Source organism: Leptonychotes weddellii, chromosome 10, assembly GCF_054177405.1.
Source record: "Leptonychotes weddellii isolate Sample4059 chromosome 10, ASM5417740v2, whole genome shotgun sequence".
Lineage (NCBI taxonomy): Eukaryota > Metazoa > Chordata > Mammalia > Carnivora > Phocidae > Leptonychotes > Leptonychotes weddellii.
The window spans coordinates 118,123,991-118,146,567 of NC_138378.1; the positions used below are offsets into that span (position 1 = coordinate 118,123,991).

The 22,577-nt window shown below is 45.2% G+C and overlaps 1 long non-coding RNA gene across 1 annotated transcript; it reads left to right on the top strand.

Annotated features, from left to right (window-relative positions):
• The first annotated feature begins 437 nt into the window (after nucleotides 1-437).
• On the top strand, nucleotides 438-8,139 carry LOC145715996 (uncharacterized). The gene is made up of 3 exons (XR_014138335.1): nucleotides 438-2,322; nucleotides 2,530-2,707; nucleotides 7,427-8,139. It is a non-coding gene; the product is annotated as an uncharacterized LOC145715996 (long non-coding RNA).
• Nucleotides 8,140-22,577: the final 14,438 nt, after the last annotated feature.

The window sequence follows — 22,577 nt, forward strand, 5'->3', positions numbered from 1 at the left end:
GGGCTCAGCATAGGTCCTTTTTTTCTTTTCTTCTCTCTCTCTCTTTTTTTTTTTTTTGACTGTTAACACCCAACTGTGACAAGCATCTTGGTTATCCAAATGCTTGTGGTTGATCCCTTGGGGGTGGGCTTCCTCACTCCTCAGATGGGATTCCCTGCCTTGGGAAGAATTAAGAGTGGTTTGGCGATAGGGGGAGAATTGTTCACAAACACGGCGTGTCCTGTGTGCCACGGCCTGTTGAGGCAGAGATGAGCATGACACCACCCTGACCTTAGGCAGCCTCTTCACTCGCCTGCATCTTATATTCACTTAGATCCCTGACTAACGGGTGGGAGGGGATGGAACCCTGGGAGGAACAGAAACCAGAGGTCTGGGCATGGCAGGACCCTCCCTGTTAACCTCAGAACTGCCAGGGTGTCATCTTGGTTTCCTGTCACTTGCCAGAAGGAGTGGGATTTCAATTGGTTTCTCAATGGGGCAGATCCAGTGGCCTTTGGGTGGGTCTGACCCAGGTTGGTTCAGCGGGAATGTGCCCAATGTTGGGGCTGCCCTAGGGCCTGCTCAGGTTATGGGAAGGTCAGGACCACCTGGTGGACTTGCCCTGCTCTGCTGATGACAGTGGGATCGAGGGCCAGTGGTGGTGGGAGGGGCCCAGCCTTGCCGGGACGTTGGGGTTCTAGAAAGCATGCATCTTGTGGGCTTTGTTGTCAAAGGTTTGTGGAGCATCACCCTTCTGCTCCCTCAGCCCTGGCTTTGGGGGCTTTCTGTCAGGCCCACAAGTCCCAAGGCTGTTCAGGAGAAGCCTCACCTCTTAGCCCAGGGCCCAGCTGGTCAGGGAGGATGGACATGAAATGGGGAGGGAGGGATGGACAGTGATTTCAGCTGAAAGTTACTGCCATCTATAGTAGTTAGTTTTTTGTTTTATTTTTTTTTTACTTTAAAGCAAAATCATAATGCTAGCCAAAGTCAAGCCTTCTCAGTAGCTAATGATAGCGAATGTGATCTTTCAATTCACAGACAATGATGTACTTAAACATGCGGGGGAAATCATAATAAAAAGAGAGTAACCTCTTGATTAACAGCTGACATTCGTTGGAAGGATCCCAGAACATTAAAACAACTTTACCACTCCTGTTACTCTGCAATAAGAAATGATATATCAGTGCTCTGTATTTTAGTCCTTACAACACATTCACAGGTTTGGGGTCCCTCACCCCTTTTCACCAATGGGGAAACCAGGTTGTGAGGAGTTGAAGTCAAAAACTCCCAGCCGGGAATCAGCAGGGCCAGGACGGAGCCACAGGATTATTGGTGGGAAGGGTCCTCAGGTCTCTGTCCCCAGCCTCTCTTCCTGGGGGGAGTCAGGCACACAGAAGCCCGCAGGGGAATTCTTTGCACAGGGAGAGTGGATGGTAGGTCCTGTCCTCAAGCAGACATAGAACAGAGCCTCAGAGTGGGGAAGAAACTTGCTCCAGCAAAGCCAGTTCCTGCTTCTTCACTCTAGATCTCCCCAGCAAAGCCCTCTGGATCAAAGCCAGGGCTCTGCCCGCCTGAGCACGCGGCTCAGGGACGTGGGCACCTGCTACACAGAGCACCCTGTTTCCATCTTCAGCGGTGGGCACTTGCCTCACTACCAAAGGGCTTACCATGTTTTTCCTTTGCTTGTTGAGAGAAGAGTACAGTTTCTTCAGGTCTTTTCCTCAAATCTCTTGTACTGTATGGTATCCTGACATCCTCCTTGAAAATTTTAGGGAAGAGCCCTGGTCTTTGGGATGCTTGGAACTCCTTTCTGCTACATCTTGGGCCCCCTCTCTTTGGCACAGAATCCCCCTAACTGGCCAGAAGGAATATAAATGAGTTGTTTGATGACTTCACATATTTATTGCACACTTGCTGGTGCTACCGTGAGGGGTGTGGAGGGGCCTGGGAAGTCTAAGACAATTATAATCCTGGGGGTGGTTCAGTGTGGTGGGAAAGAGGGGGATACAAACCATGTCTTAGGAATGCAGAGTGGGGAGGGGAGAATCTTAGCAAACTGTGAAGTTGCTGGGTGTGATGATATTTTGAAACATTAATTGAGGTTTCCTTTTTCACCCCAGATGTCTTTGTTCCTTTTGCTGTTTTTCCCACTCAGCAAAACCATCTCAGGTAAGAGAGCAAGGGCAGAAAGAAGAGAACAAAGAGCAGTCCCATGTGGCTGCCCAGACCTCTCTCTAGAGGATGCACTTGCACCTGCTTGCTGGGAACAAAGGCTGTGGACGGCTCACACCTGAGCTCTTTGCTGGACGTCACCCTCTGCTGCCGGGACCTGCCTCGCTCAAGGTTACGTGCCTACGGATGACACCCATGCTCATTTCACTGACCAAGGCAGGAAAACAAAAGCTCGGCCCCGTCATCCAATTCGAGCCAAACCTGATGGGCTAGTTCAACTCCAGAGCACCTCTTAGGTTGGCCGGGGGATGGCCTCAGTTGCAACTTCACTGCGTGTCAGCTTCTCCTACTGAAAATTCCTGTCTGTCTTCTTTCCAGGTGAACATCTCAGGAACACTCCCTGATAAACCTGCATGCATTTTCCATCTCAGACAGTTTCCAGGAAACCTCTAAGGTGGTTGACACAGGACCGGGCTGTGAAAAAGTGGACTGACTCTAAATGGAAATTTGGAGAGGAGCATGGGGCTAGCAGACGGCGAGGGCCATGTCCCTGGTGGTGAGTGGGGCGCAGATGGCTGTGGAAAGGCTCTAGGAAGATGGTGAGTAGGAAGCCCGTGGGGCAGGGCGATGACAGTTGAGTGCTCCTCAGGTTGAAGAGAGCGGGAGGCTCAGGGGAGGCTCACTGCTTTAAGGCAAACTGTGAAAGCCCAAGTACTTCCTTGGCAGCTTGTAAGAAAACTCCAGTGTTCTCCAGCTGGAAAGCAGGTCAGCTGGAGTGCCAGTTGTTATCCTAAGTAATGCATCTTAAGAGTTTTAGAGAAGGTGAAATCCTCAGGCCTCCAAAGTCAGGGTCCTGATAGGGAATAAGTGGGACCCCGATACTTGGGACGGGTACCTGGACAGTTGAGAACTTTGCACCCTTATGTTCCCTGGAATTCTCCGGGGCTGCAGAAGTGATCTACTCCTTACCCCATGTAGAAGATTGTTGATTCCACTTTCCTGAAGATCCTAACGAGGCCTCAATTAAGGCAAGTATCTTACAAGACAATGCTTGCCCTCTCAGAATCTAGCCCCATATTCCTTCCTGGCAAGCAGATGAATGACAAGGGCCAAAATCTCAGTACAGTGTGACTAGGTCTGAGCTGGGCAGGCAAAGGGAAAAGGGGCTTATATGGAAAAGGAGCTGTAGGATCTATCTAACATGTCCCAGAAACCAAGAGAATAGTCATAGGATCAAGTCAAAGAATATAGAATATAAAGTTGAATAGGGAGAGTTTAGTGATAAGTGAGCACTCTGCCTTGGTACAGGACTTCACATCTTGGCCAGAATCCCTGGAGGCAATGCTAACACTCTGCTAGGATGGTGCCCGGAAGCCTGGAGGTAGCAAGGACCCACACTCAGGCAAATGGTGGAGGAAGGGACCAAACACCTCCAAGAATGGTCATGTTATAGTGGACCATATAGTGGAACATATAGTTATATGTTCCCGAGATGGCTGGAAGATTTCCCATTTACAGAGGAATGCACTGGTGGCAAGTGGCCCCAGCATCAGTGAGAAGTTCAGGAATGACTATGCTCTATGGGCCAGAGCTGAAGATAGATGTGACATCACAGAGTGGGTTCTTGGGAACAATGGGGAGGATAGAGGTCAGGTGCTGTTTTCCTCATCAGAAGGAAGGTGTAGACAAAGATCCCAATGAAAGGCAAGATCAGTGGAGCACGTAGGGAGTATCTTGCCCTGCAGAGAGCTATAGAGATGGTCATTAGATACATTGATCCTAGAAGTAAGATAGATAGGCAGCTGATGAGGGTATTGCTTATGTGATACAATTAAAAGAAACCACATATGGGTGATTAAGAGGGTTAGCAAAACCACCCCAGCAATAGTCCGGATCTCTTGCCTAGTTGAGCTAATTCTCAGACCCAGGCCCCTAGGTTGAAGGGGAAACAGAGTTCCTCCCTGGACCCTACAACATTACAGCAGGTGTGTTTGGCAACACTTCCCCTGGTTCTTCTCCAAAAGGGACTTAGGCCATTTGTGCAGGCAAATTCACAATGGGGAAGGAGGAATACCTAAGCTTTTTGAGGAGTATCAAACTGACATTGAGACTTGAGGACCCAAAGTGCCACCATGGCCTCCCTGTTGGAGAACAGACCAGGAAATCAGGTAATGAAAGGTATCTTGGCTCAGGTTCAACTCACAGTCCCTGAACCTAACTTGTTGTCATTTCCCTCAAGTATAGCCGGGAATAGATACCCTCAGACTTGGCAGAATCTGCCCATTGGTTCCTTTGCTTAGAATAAAGAGGTGTTGAAGAGGGGCATACTGTTTTCCCCACTAGGGAGTAAGTCATAAATGTGATCACATGCCATGTTGAGGCAGGAATGCTGGGGATGAGCGCCACTCTCAAAGAGAATGTAGGGGTTGTGCTCCTCGTCACAGTCCCATTTAATTTGTCAGTCTGGCCCCTACACAGACTAGACGAACAATGAAAGAGGACAGAGCACTTCCCCAAAGTGAATCAAGCAGTAGTTCCCCTCTCAGCTGCTCTGCCAGAAGTGGTTGTTTGTTTGTTTGTTTGTTTGATTGGTTGGTTGGTCTTCACTAACAGATATTAACATAGTCTTTGGCCTATGGAAGGAAGCCATTGATTGGGGAATGTGTTCTTTTCCATCCCTGAGAAGAAGATCAGTAGCGGTTCAGATTCACCTAGAACAAAGGATACTTTTACAGTCCTGCTCCAGGTCCATGTTACCTCTCCCATTCTTCACTCTATGAATCGTCTGAAGCCACCTGGACTCTCTGGACATTCCAGAATATCGCATTTATTTACTACATCAATGCTCATGCTAATTGGATGAGATAAACAAGAAGTAGTAAGTCAGTGGAGGGCTTGGCAAAACACAAAGACATTAAAGGCTGGGAGATCAACCCCATGAAGACTCAGAGACCTGCCACATCAGTGACATTCGTAGGAATCCAGAGATTTGGGGTTTCCTGAGATAGCCCCTCCAAAGTAAGGAAGGATTGCATCTCATACCTTCCACCATTAAAAAGAAGCACAATGCTTAGTAAGCCTGTGGATTTTGTAGGCAGCATGTTCTACCCCTGTAAATACTGCGTCAACCCATTTTCTGGGTGATACGGAAGGCTGTCATCTCTGAGTAGGACTCAGGAAGGAAAGAATCTGCAGCAGGTCAGGCGGCAGTGTAAGTGATCCTGCTCTTTGTGTCGTACAACCTGGCTGACCCTCTGGTCCTCACTGGTAGAAATGGTAGGGCATGGCAGATCTTATGGTGCCACAGAGATGTAAGATGGGGAAAAACATCATGTGGAGCTTATGGCAAGCCCTGGGAGAGTCACAAATTAACTACTGGCATTTTGGAGAAAGGCCATGTCATCAGGAACTGAAAGGTATTCGTCATTTGAAAAGTAGCTCTTAGCAAGATTCTCGGCCCTGGTAGAGTTGGAACATGTTACTATGGGATGTTAATTAACTACATGGCCAGGCTGGGCTCTGTGAGATTCACTGACTTATAAGATTGGGTGGACTCATGATAAGGGGAAGTGGGATATCCAGGCCTGGGCATAAGCAGGGTCAGAGTGAATGAGGAAGTTGCACAGTTAGCTGGGCCCCTTACCATCCACTACTGTTTTCTGGTGTTTTTCTCTCAGCTCACACCGATGGTCCCCTATGGGGCCAGGCTGACTTGATTCGCCGGTGCATGTCAAAAATGGACTGCAGTTACACCACTCAGGGATGGCCTTGGAAGATGGCAGTCAGGAGAAATCCTCCAGGGGACATATGTCTGGGTAGGTCATCTGGTCATCCACTCTGTAGGGAAAGAGAGATGACCTGAGATAAGAATATGTGCCATGTGATACTCATGGCAAAGTACATGAACAGGGTGAATATTCCAGAAAGAAAGATTGGCATAGGGAGGACAAGAAGAAGCTTGAAGATGGGCTTACAGGAGTGAGTACAGTGTGAAGATATGCATATCACATGGTAATGCCCAGCAAAGTGCATTCATCATGGAAGAGGTAGCAAAGAAACAAATAGAATGACTGGCATCAGCCTGTCATCAGCCACTCCCGTGCAGGTACAACAGATGCTACAGTGGCAGAGATGAAGGCTACATGGGAGCCTATTGGTACGAGCTTCCATTTACCAAGGCTACCTAGGTACTGTTGCTGCTGAAGGCCTGATCTGCTAGCCTCAGAGACTAGTCATGGAGCCCCCAGTGCAGGTAATAGACATGTGGTAAAAAATTGACTACAGGGATCTCTTCTACCATGGAAGGGATACAGATGAATCTTGACCGGTGTCATCAGATAGTCCCAGCATAGGTTTGCCTTTCCTTCCTGCAGGGCCTGGGGCAGCACCAACACCCACCAACACAGGATTCCACATACTATCAGTTCAGGCCAAGGGACCACTTCATCGCAATGGGGGTTCAGTGGTAGGCACATGACCATGAGAGGCACTGTGTTCATCACATATGACATCATCTAGAAGCTGCCAGCCGGCTAGTGAGGTAGAAAAACCTCTTATGAATATAGCTAAGGTTCTGCTTTAGAAGTAATGCCTCATGAGTGTGGAGCATGATCCTCCGGGACACAGAATGCATGCCATGTCGATGAGGCTGTGCCCCTGACAGGTAGAGTACGTGGCTCTGAGAACCAGAAGTTAGTAGCAGGAGCGGTCTTACTCACCATTGCTCCCAGTGACCAACAGAGGGGACTGTGCTTTCTGTCCCTGCCATACTAGGTTCTGTGGCATCCAGGGGGAGAATACCTCCACCAGAGGATACAGTAGGACTGTTACTGAATTTTATTTTACACTCACCACCTGATCAATTGACAATTGACCAGCAGACAAGAAGAACTTTTATCCTGGCAGGCATAACTGACCCTAATCATCAGGGGGAGGTAGGGTTGTAGATGGATGCACAATGAGGCCAGGGAAGAACGTGTTTGGTGCTCTGACGTTGCTCCAGGGAGTCTCTTGGTGCTCCTACTGCAGGTGGACAAGTACAGGAGTCATAGCCGAAGAAGAGAGGGAGAACCAGGGGTACAGTCCCTTCAGAGACCCTGTCTGGGTAACCCTACCAGGCAACTTGCCTAGCCCAGCAGAGGCACAAGCTGAAGGAGTGGGGAATCTTGACTTGGTGGTGGAGGAGGGGATGGTGAGTGTTAGTGACAGCTTGAGATCAACTGTGGCAGTGGGGGCTGTTGTTTATCCGAATAACCTTCTTCTCTATGTTTCCCAGATAAAGAGTCCAACCAAAATCCCGGAGGAACTTCCGTGATGGGGCACACTCATAAGAAGCGAGTGAATCCATAGTGGGTGTGGACTGCAGCAGGCACCATGGGGCTCTTCAGGGCCTGGGCATCCACCACTCAGCTGCCTCGCTGGGAGTGGCCTTCAGCCACAGGGACGTGCCTGTGCTCACCTCCCAGAGCATGGTCCCCATCCGATTACTGGCTGACTTGGGGGCCCAAAGGCCTGGCCTGCTTGCCTCAGCTGGGGAGAGACCTGGGAGGACATCTCCAGCTCCCGAGCTCTCTGCAGATGGCTGAGGTCCAGATGTAATCTTGTTGAGAGTTGTCTCTTCCGGGGCCCAATTCCACCTCCCTCCCCTTCCTCAAAGATGTGTCTTCTGAGAACACTCCCCAGTAAATCCTCTTGCCACAGCTTTGCGTCTCAGACTCTGTTTCCATGAACACGACTCTGTTTCTGGAACACGAGCTGACTTTTCAGTTCCAAAGCCAAGGGCTTTAGGATATTGGAAAGGCCTCATAGAATATATAAGGTTTTGGGGGAAAAAATAAGTAAGAGTAACAATAGCTTCTCCCAAACAAAACCAAAACAACACAAAAAATAAAATTAGGGCAAAAAACTTCCCCAGTAAATTTTCTTTTATTGTTATATTGTAACCCCCTTTATCCCTAACGATGTTCTTACTCTAAAATCTACTTTTTCCCCGTGATAATAATATAGCTATTCTGGTTTTGTTGGTAGCATTTGCCTAAAAAGTCCAAAAAGCTTCAGTCTACGAATTTTGTTTTAGTTAATGTTAATCTGGGTAAAAAGCTTATTTTTCATGACAAATTCTTGAAGGCATGCCCTGCTCCCAGCACCATGGTGGTCATCTGTGGGCCTGAGTGTGGGGTCTGCCCCCCTCTCCCTCACAGGGGGCTGGAGTCCTTCGGGCTCCCAGCTCTGTGGAAGGGTTTCCTGCCATGGGACCCGGGCTTTTCATAAAAGGCCATAAAGATGAAAGTTCACCAGATTTGCTCTCAGGGCAAAAGTGATTTCATTACTACGTTTCTCACTTCCAATGTCCCCCATAGATTTTGACTTGGTAATTCATAAAGATGCTTTTAAGAATGAAAAAATAGATATATCCAGAGCTCTTAGCTGTTTTCAGGATTTAGTCTGAACACTGGGCCTGCTATGTTCCTGGAAACAGAACTCCTAGAAGTACATTATTTAAGAAAGAAATTATTGGTAATGGTGGAATTTTACCATCCACTCACTGTGCATATGCAGAGAACTTGTTTAGCATATGTGACGGAAATATCCACTTTACCATTGGCATGACGGATTATAGGATTCTAAAGCTCCATCCTGTTCATTTTAATTCACTTTGTAAGACAGAGAGAGAGAGAAATCCTTCACTATTTATTGGATGGGTGTATGTTACTAAACAGTTTCAATAATTGATTTGCATTATACAGTCAAGACAATAAATCTGCAAGTAAATGAAAGCCACTTACATGACTGTTTCGTGGAACAAATATGTAAGATGTGAATATTTATGATGGTAAATCAGATTAAGTTGCTGAACACTTTTTTCTCATCTGTCACCAATGATGCAAAGCTCGAGGAGTAAGCTATCAAGTTTTTGTAGTGTGTTTTGATTAAATATAAATAAACAAATCACATTTTTGCAGTTATAAACTAGTTCATCAAATGGGGGAGGCAGTGCAAACAGCCTTCTCTAGAAACATATGGTTAGCAGTGTAGGCTTATGAAAATCGTGTCATAGTTCAACATTTAAATTAAGTACAACCTCCAAAGGCTAAGAAATGATAACAGATTTTATAGCACTGATGCTAAAGCTTCATGTTGATTAAAAAAAAAAAAACTATGAAACTCAAAACTAAGTTTTAATGTCTCCAAATTGTCCCCAAAGAACCTTGAGTTTGTTGTTACTCATTAATGTTTTAGGACTGTCCTTCCTGCTGTCAAAGTTCTAAAAACAGGCTTTGCCTTTAGGATTCTTTTCTTTTTCACCAAAATACAGGTGTGGCATTTAGGACAATTTTAAGTTTTTTGCTAGGGAACATAAAAGAAAACCCATCTTTTATTCTCCTTCTGCCTTGGACCTGCTGATGCTCCCACTGTGGAGTCTGCACCGAGGGAACATTCCGTGGGAGACTGGGACCTCAGGGAAGCTGAGGAGATGGACACTCGTGGAGTCCTTGCTTTTACAACGGGTGGGTGTTGAATCCCATATTTGCTCCGCCAAGGGCAATTTCACGACTTCTTTGTTCCCCCCCAGCCTTTACCCATTCCTTCCCCATCTCTGCCTTCTGAGTCAATGAGCCCAGTTTCCCTGAGCTGGTAGAGGCTCAAGGAGAGGCTCCATCTCCCCACTCATGTCATCCCACCTGGGTGCTGCCCATCTCCCTTCCACAGGCCCTCTGCAAGGCCAGTGTCCTGGATGGAGTGTGTCCTGGGTATTTTCCCGCCAGCCCATTAGGGCTTCCCCTACAAGGTCCGGCCTTCAGTTTCTGTTGAGCTCTTTCCATTAGCATTTGGACTCAGCTGAAGGAAACACACAAGCCACACTGGCCGCCCCTCTAGCTCCTTGCAAGAACCTCAGTGACCCAATCTCTATTCTCCACCATCTCACCTCTCCTCCCCTCTTTAACCCCCTCCAGTCAAAGCTGGAGATCTAGGAAGCTACTCTGTCACCAGCCACCTTCATCTGAGCAAACCCAGCGGTCAGCTCTTTCTCCCCCTGGACCGTATCTCGCAGTGTTGTTTCACACACGGGTCCCCTCCTTTCTTTCGGGGATGCTCTCACCGCTGCTGGACTTGTGCAGCACAAACAGTCTCCTGCCTACCACCCTCCCTGGGCTCCCGGCTCCTGATTCCCAGACATCACACGCCATTCCCTGTATTAATTGCCCGCTGTGAGAAATTGCCACAAACCGAGTGGCGTAAGCAGCAGGAGTTTATGACCTTACAGTTTTGTGGAGTACAAGTCCAACACGGGTCTCTCTGGGCTAAAATCAAGGTGTGGATGGAGCTGCATTCTTCTGGAGGCCCCTGGGGAGAATCGGCTCCCTTGTCTTGTCCAGGGTCTATAGGTCGCCCACACTGCTTGACTTCTGACCGCTTCCTCCAACTTCAAAGCCAACAACATGGCGTCTTCTCTCCTGCTTGAACTCTGCTTCTGTTCTTGCATTTCTCTCTGACTCTAGCGCCTCTGCTTCCATCTGATAAGGACCGTTGTACATTTGGCTCACCCAGACAACCCAGATCGTCTCCCCATCTCAACATCCTTACCTTCATCTCATCTGCAAAGTCCCTTTTCCTCTGTGAGATGCTATATTCACTGGTTCTGGGGATTAGGATGTGGTCATCTTTGGTCAGGGGTGTTTATTTAGCTCACTCCCCCTTCTGAGGTTCCCCCCTTAATTTTGGAGCACCCCAAACTTGGCCCTTTGTCTGCTTCTCTTCTCCATCTGTACTCTCAGAAGATCTCACTGAGGTTTCAAATGCCATCTTTAATTCGATGACTTCCAATTTCTATTTCCAGTCTTGAACTCACCTCTGAGCTCCAGGTTTGAATCTGCATGCAATCTCCCTACATTGTCCATACAACTCACTTGGACAGTTAATAATGACTTCAAATCTGTCAGAGCCACAAAACACTCTCTATTTCTCCCCTAAACCTGTTGTTGTTCTTAAGCCTCTTTCAGTAAATGGCTCCATCATCAGTTTTGTTACCAGATCAAAAACCCAAGAGCCATTCTGTATTCTTCTTCTTCTTTTTTTCAAGATTTTATTTATTTGAGAGAGTGAGCGAGAGAGCAAGAGAGCGACAGAGAGAGAGCATGAGTGGGGGGGAGCAAGGAGAGAGAAGCAGACTCCCCACTGAGCAGGGAGCTGGACGTGGGGCTCGATCCCAGGACCCTGAGATCATGACCTAAGCCGAAGGCAGACGCTTAACAGACTGAGCCACCCAGGATCCCCTGTATTCTTCTCTATTTTACCCCCTTCCATAACTAGTCTATTGGCAAAACATTCCTGCCACCATCACTCTATTCCAGACTTCACAATGGCCAGCCCGGGCTCATGAATTAGCCTCCTCACTAGTCCATTGGATCTTTCTCCCTCTCCAGTCTACCCTCCACCTAAGAGCCAATTTTCAAAACAACCTTGTTATTACCAAGGATTTCAAGTGGCCCAAAAAGGACAGAGAACAATAAAATGAACATCCAGGTAGTTATCGTCCAGGGGTGACCAGGTTGACATTTTGCTTCATATCCTTTTTTTCCCCAAGAAGTAGAAGGTCATATGTTTGTGAAATCTTCTGTTTACACCCTTTTAGTCTGTTCCCCTTCCTTGTTCCACTCCCTGAAGGACACCGCCATCATGCAAATGTCGTGTGCCCTTCCTCATGTGCATTTATACTGTACCATATGTATGTATTCATAAAGGATGAGTAGGATTGTGTGACATGTCTTTATGTTTTACCAAAGTGTCTTCCATTTTATAAAATGTTTCTCTCGCTTAACATTAGTGTTATATTTGAAATGCATTATTTATTTTTAAATAAATAAATAAATATGTATTATTTATTTAAATAATAAATTAAATAATTATAAATAAATAAATAAATAAATAAATTCTTTGTCCCTGACCTCTGATGCCTAGGTCCCTCACCCGCCTTCAAAAAGAATTCTGTTAAGTCAGTTTAGCAAGAATCCCCAACCTCTGATGTCCCCTTAGGAATTTTCCATCCACTGATTCTGCACCCCCTGCTTCTTGGCTATTAATGCCCATTGTCTTTGCTATGTTCAGAGTTGAGTCCCATCTGTCTCCCCTAATGTGATAGTCTTGACACCTATTACAGTAGTCCTGCATGAAGTCTTCCTTATAGAAGGGGGGGCAGAGGGAGAGGCAGAAAGAGATTCTCAAGCAGACTGCACTGAGCGCAGAGCCAATGCGAGGCTCAATCTCACAACCCTGAGATCATGACCTGAGCTGAAATCAAGAGTTGGACGCTTAACTAACTGAACCACCGAGGTGCCCCAGGTTCATTTATTTTAGTAACATTTAAATAGCTCATTTAATAAAATAAGCATAGGTATATCATTATATGAACATAGCACAATAGGGTAAATCATTTTCCTATTGTTAGAGATGTACTAGCAAAATTTTGCTAGTGAAATACTACAACAATGAACATCTATGTGTATAGATCTTTTTACACATGTATGAAAAATTGTTGTATAAAAGTTGTAAATGTGAAAGTAGGTAAGTTTATTGATCTTTTTGTCAAATGTTAGTATTTTTGTAACTTAAGAAATCTCTTCCCAATGTCATGAAGAGAATCTTTATATTTTTTTTCCAAAATTTTGTTTTTAAATTGAGGTCTTTAGTCATTCTGGAATGTGCATGTGTGTGTATGTGTGGGGGTGTGTATGTTTCGTATGGTTAGCCAATTGTTCCATTCCCACTTAATGAATGTTCTAGCCTTTACCTACTGAATTTTAATGCCATTTTGTAGAATACCATGTTTCTAAAAGAGATGCTATAGCAGAGATTGTAGAGATACAACCTGGTTGCAAAGCCCAGCTCCATTACTTAACAAGGATATCATGTTCATCAAGTTGTATAATCTTTCTGCATTTCTATCTTAGTCCCTCTTATCTGCAAAAATGAGGTAATATTAATAAATACCTTTTGGGGGATTAAATGAGCAATACTGCGCTTTGATTCCTCCATGCGGAACCTAACATATAATAAATACTCATTAATATTAACTTTCATATTTAAATTATTATTATTTTTATTTTATGTGTGAGTCTCTTTCAGGGCAGGTAATTTGATTATTATAGCTTTATGGTAATCTTGATATCTGCGTGGCCAAATACTGCTATTTGTCAGTTTGTTAGGTTCTGAGAAAAGCAATATGGAGATTTTGATTAAAAATGAATTGAATTTTCAAATTAGTTTGAGAGAATTAACATATATTACTGAGGCATTCTACACGTGAACATGACATATTTCTCTATTCCCTATTTCGGTCTTCGTGTCTTTGAATAGCGATGTATAATGTTTCCCATATTATTTTTTAGACACTTTATATTTTGTCATTACTGAAGAAAAGAGCATTTTTTAACTTTTAAAAAATTGTATGAGCTACTGCTAGTATTGATTTTTAAAATTGGTTTTGTATTTCGGCAGCCTCATAACTAATAATTTATTGTGGTCTTCTGGGATTTTTTCTAACATCTTGTCTACTGCTTCCTACTCATTCTGTTCCTTTTCTTTTTAAAAGTGTATATCTCTATGATGGTAATCACTGAAATTTATAGAGTGTTTTTAGAGTGTTAGACTCTTCTCAGCACCTTGCATGTACTAGCTCTTTCCATCTCATGATATCTCTATGAGGTCAATATTATCATTATTCTTATTTTATTGGTAGTGTTAGAGAAACAAATGTTCTGCTGCTTATAAAACTATAAGGAAGACTTCATGCAGGACTACTGTAATAGGTGTCAAGACTATCACATTAGGGGAGACAGATGGGACTCAACTCTGAACATAGCAAAGACAATGGGCATTTATAGCCAAGAAGCAGGGGGTGCAGAATCAGTGGATGGAAAATTCCTAAGGGGACATCAGAGGTTGGGGATTCTTGCTAAACTGACTTAACAGAATTCTTTTTGAAGGCGGGTGAGGGACCTAGGCATCAGAGGTCAGGGACAAAGAACATCAGGTAGGGGAGGTGAGGATTCTTGCTAAGCTGACTGAGCAGGATTCTTGCTATAGGTGGAGTAGGTAGGCCCAAGAGAGCCTGACTCAAGGTCAAGCACAGGGTCTTTGTCAGGTGGCAATTGGGGTAGAGGGAATTTGAGTAGGCCCAAGACAGCACAACTAGTAAGAGGCAGAGTGTGAAACCCTGATGGTTTGGCCCTAGGGTCAACGTTTTCCATCCCTCTGATCCAAGCAGTAGAGGTGGCTATGTGGACTATTGCCTTCTTCCTGATGTTGATGGGAATGAGGCTCAGTTTGCACTATTTAGTATGATACTGAAAGTTTGGCTAAATGCCATCTACATGGTAAGGGAAATTCTTGTATATTGCTAAGAAATTTTTTTCTTAATCTTAAAGAAATTTTGAATTTTATTTAATAAGGTTTCTACATCTCTTGAGCTAATCTGATGAATTTTTTTTCCCTTAAATCTATTAATGTGGTGAAATTACACTGATAGATTTTCTGATCTGAACCATCCTTGTATACCCAGGATAAACCCCAATGGGTCACAGTAGACATAAATTTATCATAAACATTGTCAGTTAGCGTTGATTTTTAAAAACACAGTTCCAGGTTTTTTGTTTTGTTTTGTTTTAACAGAGTACTTGGGAAGCTGCCAGCCGAGTGCTTTTGTGAATGAAAAGCACTAAAGTATCATCATCCATTGCTAAGAAAGGTAAGAAAGGAAGCCCTTGATTCTTTACAATTTAACATTAACTCGATGTTTATGTTAATCTATGTTGATTTTTTATTTTATCACCAGAAAGTTGAGTACAGGAGCGAAGAGCTTACCTCAATGTTTAAAGACTTGCTTGGTTAGCTCCCCTGTGTGTTGACCACATAATGTGGGAACTATAAGGGCAATCTTACTACTTGCTCTCTTTTGTGGAAATTGTACAAGCACTCTGGGTTTGTATGTCCTGACCATATAATAAACTCTGAAGGGACCTGCTGTTGTGTCACTTAGTTGGAGAGGTCCCTGTAACACAGGGTCAGGAGTCCTACAGTTTGGGGTTTGGAAGATTAGAGGCTTACCTCTGAGGTAATGGCCAATGACGTATGACCAGTATATCCTTGAACCCTCCGCACTGTTGGCTGTAAAGTGGGCACAAAGGCAATCACCATCCAGCCTAACATGCAGCTGCCTTTGAAATTAAATGAGATGGGGATTGTACATAAAAGCCCTTCGAAAGTCACTCTCTACATGCGAGATGCCGCATTCACCGTGGACTTGGTCAGTGGGAGGAAAAGCAAGCAGCTTGACGGCCAGGGCTCAGGTCCACCTACAGGTACTTCATCTCCACACTCCTATTGACTTCTTTCCGCAGCTCTCCGCCTGCCGCAGTCTCTGCTCCTGAGTAGGCAGGGGGCTGAGAACACATGATTTCATTCATTTTGCAAAAAAAGGTCCCAAGATGGAAATCCTGGTCCTAAGATTGAAATCCTGGTGCTTGCTCTTCTGGTTGGATTCGGGCCCTGTGAGTTGAGTTGATCAGTTTCCATAACCTATAATTATCTTTCTCCTTTTTTCCTATTCCTTTTCTTTTCTCCTTCTAAAGCACATTTGTGGGGTGCACGTGGCAGCATTCTGCCTTTGAGCTGCCTTCCCCTGGGGCCCCAACCCTTCCTGGGCCCAATTCCTATCTTTCTGAGAATGTCCCACTCTGGTTTGGCAGCTGGGATTCTTATAAAGGGGCTCAATTTTATTAATTCCCATGTTCCAGTTTTGTTTGTTCAAAGGGAAAAAGGAATTAAAAGAAATTCACTTTGCAGTTGAAAATCACGATGAGGCTCATAGTCCAGAACCACTTGGCACAGGAAACATCCCCATCTCTGCTTAGATGTACACAGACCAGGATTCTCTCCATCCTGCCCCCTTGCTTTTTATTTTCCAGTGGTTGGAATAATGCTCCCAGAAATCTGCTATGATGGAGGGTTACCTAGGCACTGAAGAATACCTGCTATCTTGTGAGCCTTCTTCTAATTGTTTTTGTTATGATTAATGTCATTATGGTATCAGTGTGTTTTAATGGGGACGTTTGTCTTCTTGCTGTTTGTGTATGTCATCTGAAGTGGAAAAATATGGAAACAGAAGGGCGCATGTCTTTACAAGTGTGTTTGGAGGCTAACCAAATGGTGCATTTCTCTTCGGATGCTTTCTGATTTTCAGTCTGGGAGTTTCAGACTAAAAATAGGATGCTTTCTTTTTGCAAAGGGCTGCTGATGTGACTCCTTCACGGGCTGGTTCTATCGGTACAAAAGGCAACTCCTGGGCTTGGGTGTATTGACTCATTAGTCATTAAGGAATTTACTCCTTGGCACTAAAGAATAATGTAATGCAGGTTTAATTAAAGCAAAAGCTTAAAGTTGATGTTAATTTAATGGTACAGTCAACTTTCAATTATCCTTGATGCTGAAAGAGGGGGTGGATTTGATAATTCAAATTAACAAAAAGCCTAGAATACATTATACTTTTTCCCCCTAAATAGATCAGGATTTGCTGCTCTAATTTTGCTACAAGGGGCTCATGTTGAAATGATCATGAAAGCCAATTTTGGGGAAAGCAGGCCATTGGCATGAGGAAGAAAGGTCATGGCCTGCCAAGAATGCATTAGGTACTTTACCTTGTTAGTTTTTGAAAATGTCACAACTACCTGTGAGGAAGGTACCACTAAACCATAGTTTATAATTAAGGAAACAGAGGCAGTGTTGAAAGACTTGTCCAAGGTCATTTACTAGAAATTAGGGTAATAAGTGTTTCTGTGTTTCTCAATCCAACCCATGTATTGAACAGAGAGGAAAACAATGTTTTAATCTAAACCTGAATTGCAACGTCTTCTATACTTCAGAAAATAGTGTAAATTCTCTTCTGAATATATGGCATTTTCTTGTCAAGCAAAATTCTTGCTTGGGATAACAGCATGGTTTGGAAGAAAACAGCAAAACAGTTTTTCACCACAAATGGACAAATGAGGGTGGGGGTGGGCAGAGAGGCCTGTGCAGGTGAGGATACCTCTTATTACAGGGTTGATAGAACTTTTGAGAACAACGGCATCTAAAAAGTCAATGTTTATGCTACTGGCAGGGAAGTTCTTTGATGGATCAAAATGCCTTTCACTCCAAATCTTCAGCTAGCTGTGCCAGGTACAAATACCAGGTATTAGTGCTAGTGGGCTGTTTTGGGGTGGAGGAGAGAGAATGTGCTGGGAGGTGAGCAGTGGACAGAGTTATATATTAGTCAGGGTTCTCCAGGGAAACAGAACTAATAGGAGATAGATATATATGTGCAGACTTATTATCAAGAATTGGCTCACGTGATTATGGAGGCTGAGGAGTCCCACGATCTGACGGTGTAACTGTGTCTGAGTCCAAAGGCCTGAGAACCAGGGACGCCAATGTGTAAACCCCCATCAGAGGCAGGAGAAGATGAGATGAGATGTCTTGGCTAAAACAGTGAGGCAGGAAGAAAGGGACCGCTTCCTCCTGACTCCATCTTTGTTCCATCCAGCCCTTCAGTGGACTGCATGATGCCCACCCACTTTGGGGAGGGCAATCTGCTTTACTAAGCATACCAATTCAAATGTTAATCTCAACTGAGAACATGCTTACAGACACACCCAGAATAATGTCTAATCTGGGTTCATGGCCAGTCAAGTTGACATATGAAAGGAACTGTCATAAACTTCCTGTGAGAAAGTAAGCTACAGGGAATTAAAAGTCTCCTTGGGGAGGGTCCGATGCTCTCTGGGCTGTGAACAGTGAGTCAAAGTCCCTTTATGTAAGTCTTCAAGGGCAGGATTAATTCAGTAGGCATATGGCTTATGTTTTACTGACAGCCTGACAAAGTAACTGGTTATCAGCAGCTGATCAGCCAGCAGATTTAGAGCTCTGTAGATTCCACCCTATCACATCCTAGAATCTTGCTACTCAAAGTGTGGTTCCGGGGCCAGAGCTCCTTACAAGTGTAGACTCTCAGATCTACCAAAGCGGAATCTTTATGCAAACAATCCCCAGAATTTCTCCAGATAATTGATCTGCACATGAAAGTCTGAGAAGGAGTGGCCTGAAACATACCATGGGGTAAAATGCAGAGAGGTATGAGTAGAAGGCTGGAGTGAAGGTCACAATGGGGAAACTGAATTGGTATTTTCAGATATTTCCCAGGTATCACTTATGATAATTAGACATCATTCAGAGTTGAGGATGGAATGTGCATTCCCGAAGTCCAGCCAAGCATAGATTTGCAGGCTGGAGGTAAGCAGAACAGCTCACCTTTCCCATGTCCTGAGCTGCTTGCCTTCAGACTTACTGCCCCACTCCGGTCTGGAAGCCCAGCCTGCAGCGGGAAATATTTGTTCTTTTCCACACCCTTGTATTCAAAGTGTGTTTGTGTGGTCACATGTATAGTTTAGTTCATGGGTCATCATCGTGAGGACAATCAAGGGGGAATGAACATGACCAGGGATCCTGGATTCTGATGTTGGACTAGTGGAGGGGTGGTGTTGCCTCAGACCGGCTTGACCTATCTCCACAGGGAAGGGCAGCCTGTTCTCACCAGTGAGTCACGTTAGGTAGAGCTACCTCAAAATGCACGGGAGAAGGTTGCAGTGTGTGTGTGTGTGTGTGTGTGTGTGTGTGTGTGTATACACGTGTTTTGTTGTGTTTCCCATATAGCTAAATGTTAGGTAGCAGTTGAATAACTTCTGGGGTAGCTGCTCAGCTCATCACTTCATGTTTTAAGAGAAGCTTCATGGTATACCAGAGATATGTATGTCCGTACTACATGATCTCTTCTCTGACCGAGGCTGATTCAACCTTAACTTCTCTGGGGCAGTCAGACACCTCTCTCAGGGGAGGTGAGCCTTGGAAAGAGTACATAGTTATGGAAGGTATAAAAAAGAGCGAACCTAGAGAGGGAGCTCCAGGAAGGATCCCTGGAGAGTGGCAGCCGACCCGAGTTGGAGGGACAGTAGGAGTGTGCTGGATGTGGGGGCGTGGGGAGAGGTTCCCCAGGCAGCACAAGAGCAGGTGCAAAACCCTGCATTAGAAGGCAATACGGCATGTTGTCGGAGCTGAGAGTGTTCCAGCATCTCGGGAGCTGTGCGGGTGAAGAGGAGTGGGTGGGAACACAATGGCATGGGAGTAGTAGGTGGGGGCCACATCAAGGACTTCTTTAAAGCAGAAGACTAGGGGGTGACTGGTCAGGTTTGTCCCAGAGTGAGGGAGAATTAGGAAGAAATAAGCAAAAAGGTAGGGTGGATTTTGCAACTTGGGGAAAAGATGAATGTAGAAGCCAAAGAGCAAACCTTTTAAAGATCAAGGCAAAACTGTGTGGTAACCCAAAGTACCACTCACCTGGGGTGTTTACGGCTATGAACACACTTTAGAAAGGGGCAGAAAAGCTGAAATGCTCCCAGCTCCTAAAAGGCATAGAAATTGAGTTTCACGTGATAGAGTCTTCTACGTTAGCAAAATCACAACTATATGGGGTACGTGATTCTCCTTTTAAGTAAATTGGGAAGAAATTTTCCTTTACCAGGAGAGTCTCAACTTCATTCTCTAAGCAAAAGTCAAGGTTTGATCATCGTTTCAAGATGATTATTTATGGCTTAGCAGATAATCCCACTGTGCCCTTGGCTCTGGCATTGCCTTTGCTCTGTCTCTTGCTGTCTCCTGAATTTATTGATTTCATTAGAAGATAAGAGTGACAAGGACAGCTTATAATACTTGGGAGAAATGTAAAACCATTAGCAGTCATTGTTGAAGTCAGAACATGCCCCAGTAAGCTCCTTAGGAGACCAGTGGCAGCCAACGATACAGGGATTGACCTGCCCGGGGTGCGTGTGTGTGCGTGTGTGAGCGTGTGTGAGCATGTGTGTGCGTGTGTGCAGGCCGAGCACCAGGTCTGCTGTGACGAGCTTGTATATGATAAGCCCTGACACTGAACTGACGGATACATGGGTATTGACACAAACAATTGCTCTTTCCTTTTTCCTTTTTCTTGCTTCCTAAATTTGAGGTTCTAGATCAAAATGCATCTGTGTTACTGGAGGGCTGCACTTGGGTGGGCAGGGGAGAAGGCTTTCGGAGCTTGGCATCTGCTAACTAGCTGGGGTCAGAGGGCATAAGGGGGGTGACCACCAGCCTCTCCCAAGGGGTCCACCCTGTGGGCAGCTTTGATGTGGCCTCTGAGAAGCTGCCTCTGGTCCCTGTCCCCTCAAGGCAGGAACAGCTTCCAGGGGCTCAGTCTGGCCTGACCTTTCCTCAGGGGATGAGACGGGGGAGGGGACGGTCACTGCTCAGTCTGAGGACATCCTTTAAACAAAGCAGAAGAGATTGTCGAGCAGCGAAGTGACCGGTGTTTGCGAAGGTTGGCGAGCCGGAAGGGAATTAATTCAGTTCCGCCTCCGTTCCTGTTTATTCTGCCTGGTGTTGGCAGCATTGCAGTTTGCAAATACTTCACGTGGATGTTTCAAAGATCACGAGGTGCAGGGTCTTGAAATAATTGCTTGATGCAAATGTGCATTGGGGTTATGCTTGGGAGAAGGTGGGCAGCTGGTCACGTGCTGAGGGCAGGGCAAGTGGAAACAGGCTCCCAGGACAGCAAGCAAAGTTCCAGGCCTCAGGCAGAAGGTGAATGAGGGACATCTTTAACAAAATACTGGAGACTGTGTGCCTTAAACATTTATTTCTCATGGTTCTGGAGGCTAGGGAGTTGAGATTAAGGCACCGAGGGATTTGCTTGCTTCCAAGCTCAGGCACAGCCATCTTACCATGTCCTCACCTGGTGGAAGGGGCAAAGGAGGACTCTGGGGTCTCTTCTATAAGGGCACTAATTCCATTCCACCCTCACTACTTAATCACCTCCAAGTACCCCACCTCCTAATTCCATCTCCTTGAACATTGGGCTTTCACATGAATTTGGGGGAGACACAAACCTCCAGTCCATAGCACATCCACGGAACCCTGGCTGGGGGCTCCCTGGCCAGCCTCCCCCCTCACCTGTCTGAGTGGGACTGGCTGAAACTCAAGAGGAAACCTCCACCCACAGCAGCACCAAGGGACCTAAACATCAGTGTGGAAGCTGAACCATGTGGCTGCCAACCCTGACCCATCGACGCGACCTTCAGGAATTGTCACTGTGAGCGCCGGTCTCTTCTGCCTTGAAATGGAATAATGCCATGCCTGCCTCTCTCACAGGGATTCTGAGAGCCAAGAAATGATATTTGCTAAAATGTACTGAAAAATCTCAAGTGATTCCTAGCTTGGGCGGACAGACTCATTGTGAGCCACATAAGAGCGGTTATACGGAGGTCTAGAATGTTCATCTCTCTTTATTATCTTTTGCATTGTGAACCTTCTATTTGTGAGCTCTAGTGAATAAATGACTTCTGTAGGTAAAGTGAGTGTGAGTCAAATTTAAGGTAATCATTTTGAAGGTACTTTCAAGGAATTTGCCTCCCAATAATTGAAACCAAAAGACTATTGTCGTCTTTGGTTTCAGATACAATAATTTATTACAGTCATGCTGCCGGAAAAGATCTAAGACATCCAGTTAAATTTGAATTTCAGAAAAACAATTAGTTTTTTTTTAGCATGAATATGTCTCAAATATTGCATGGGACATACTTATACTGACTCATACTGAAAAATTATTTGTTGTTTAGCTGCAGTTCAGATGTCACTCAGGATCCTGACTTTTCATTTGCTAAATCTGGCCACACTATACTGGAGATACGGGGTTCTCACAGACATACAAGAATGAAATCTCATTCCCATATGAACTGCTTTTTAGCTTTTTTAAAAAAAAACAACATAAATAGGTATCACTGAATTAGCATTGGCATGTTAGGTAATTTCTTTGAGTTTCTCATTCTTCATTTATAAAATGCAGAGAATAGTGCCTGACTTGGTTCTCAGGTCTGCCTGCTGATTAGAATCACCTGGGGGGCCGTTTATAGCTCCTGATGCCCCAGCATCTTAGACCAATTACATCAGGATCTCGGTGTGGTGGAGCCCGGGGGGGTACAGTAGAAAGCCCCACTCAGTTATTGCAATGAGGCAGCAAGGGTGAGAACCCCTAGCTCACACCTAGTGAGCTGTGGGGCCAAGTGCCCCAGCAGCTGCAGAGCACCTCACAGAGCTTCTGGCAGGGTAAGAATACCACAGGCAGTCCCTGAGTTGTGTTAGGAAGAAGGCTAGTGTGACTGTGTATTTACCCCAAAGATACAAAAGTAGGGATCCGAAAGGGTATGTGCACCCCAATGTTTATGGCAGCAATGTCCACAATAGCCAAACTGTGGAAAGAGCCAAGATGTCCATCGACAGATGAATGGATAAAGAAGATGTGGTATATA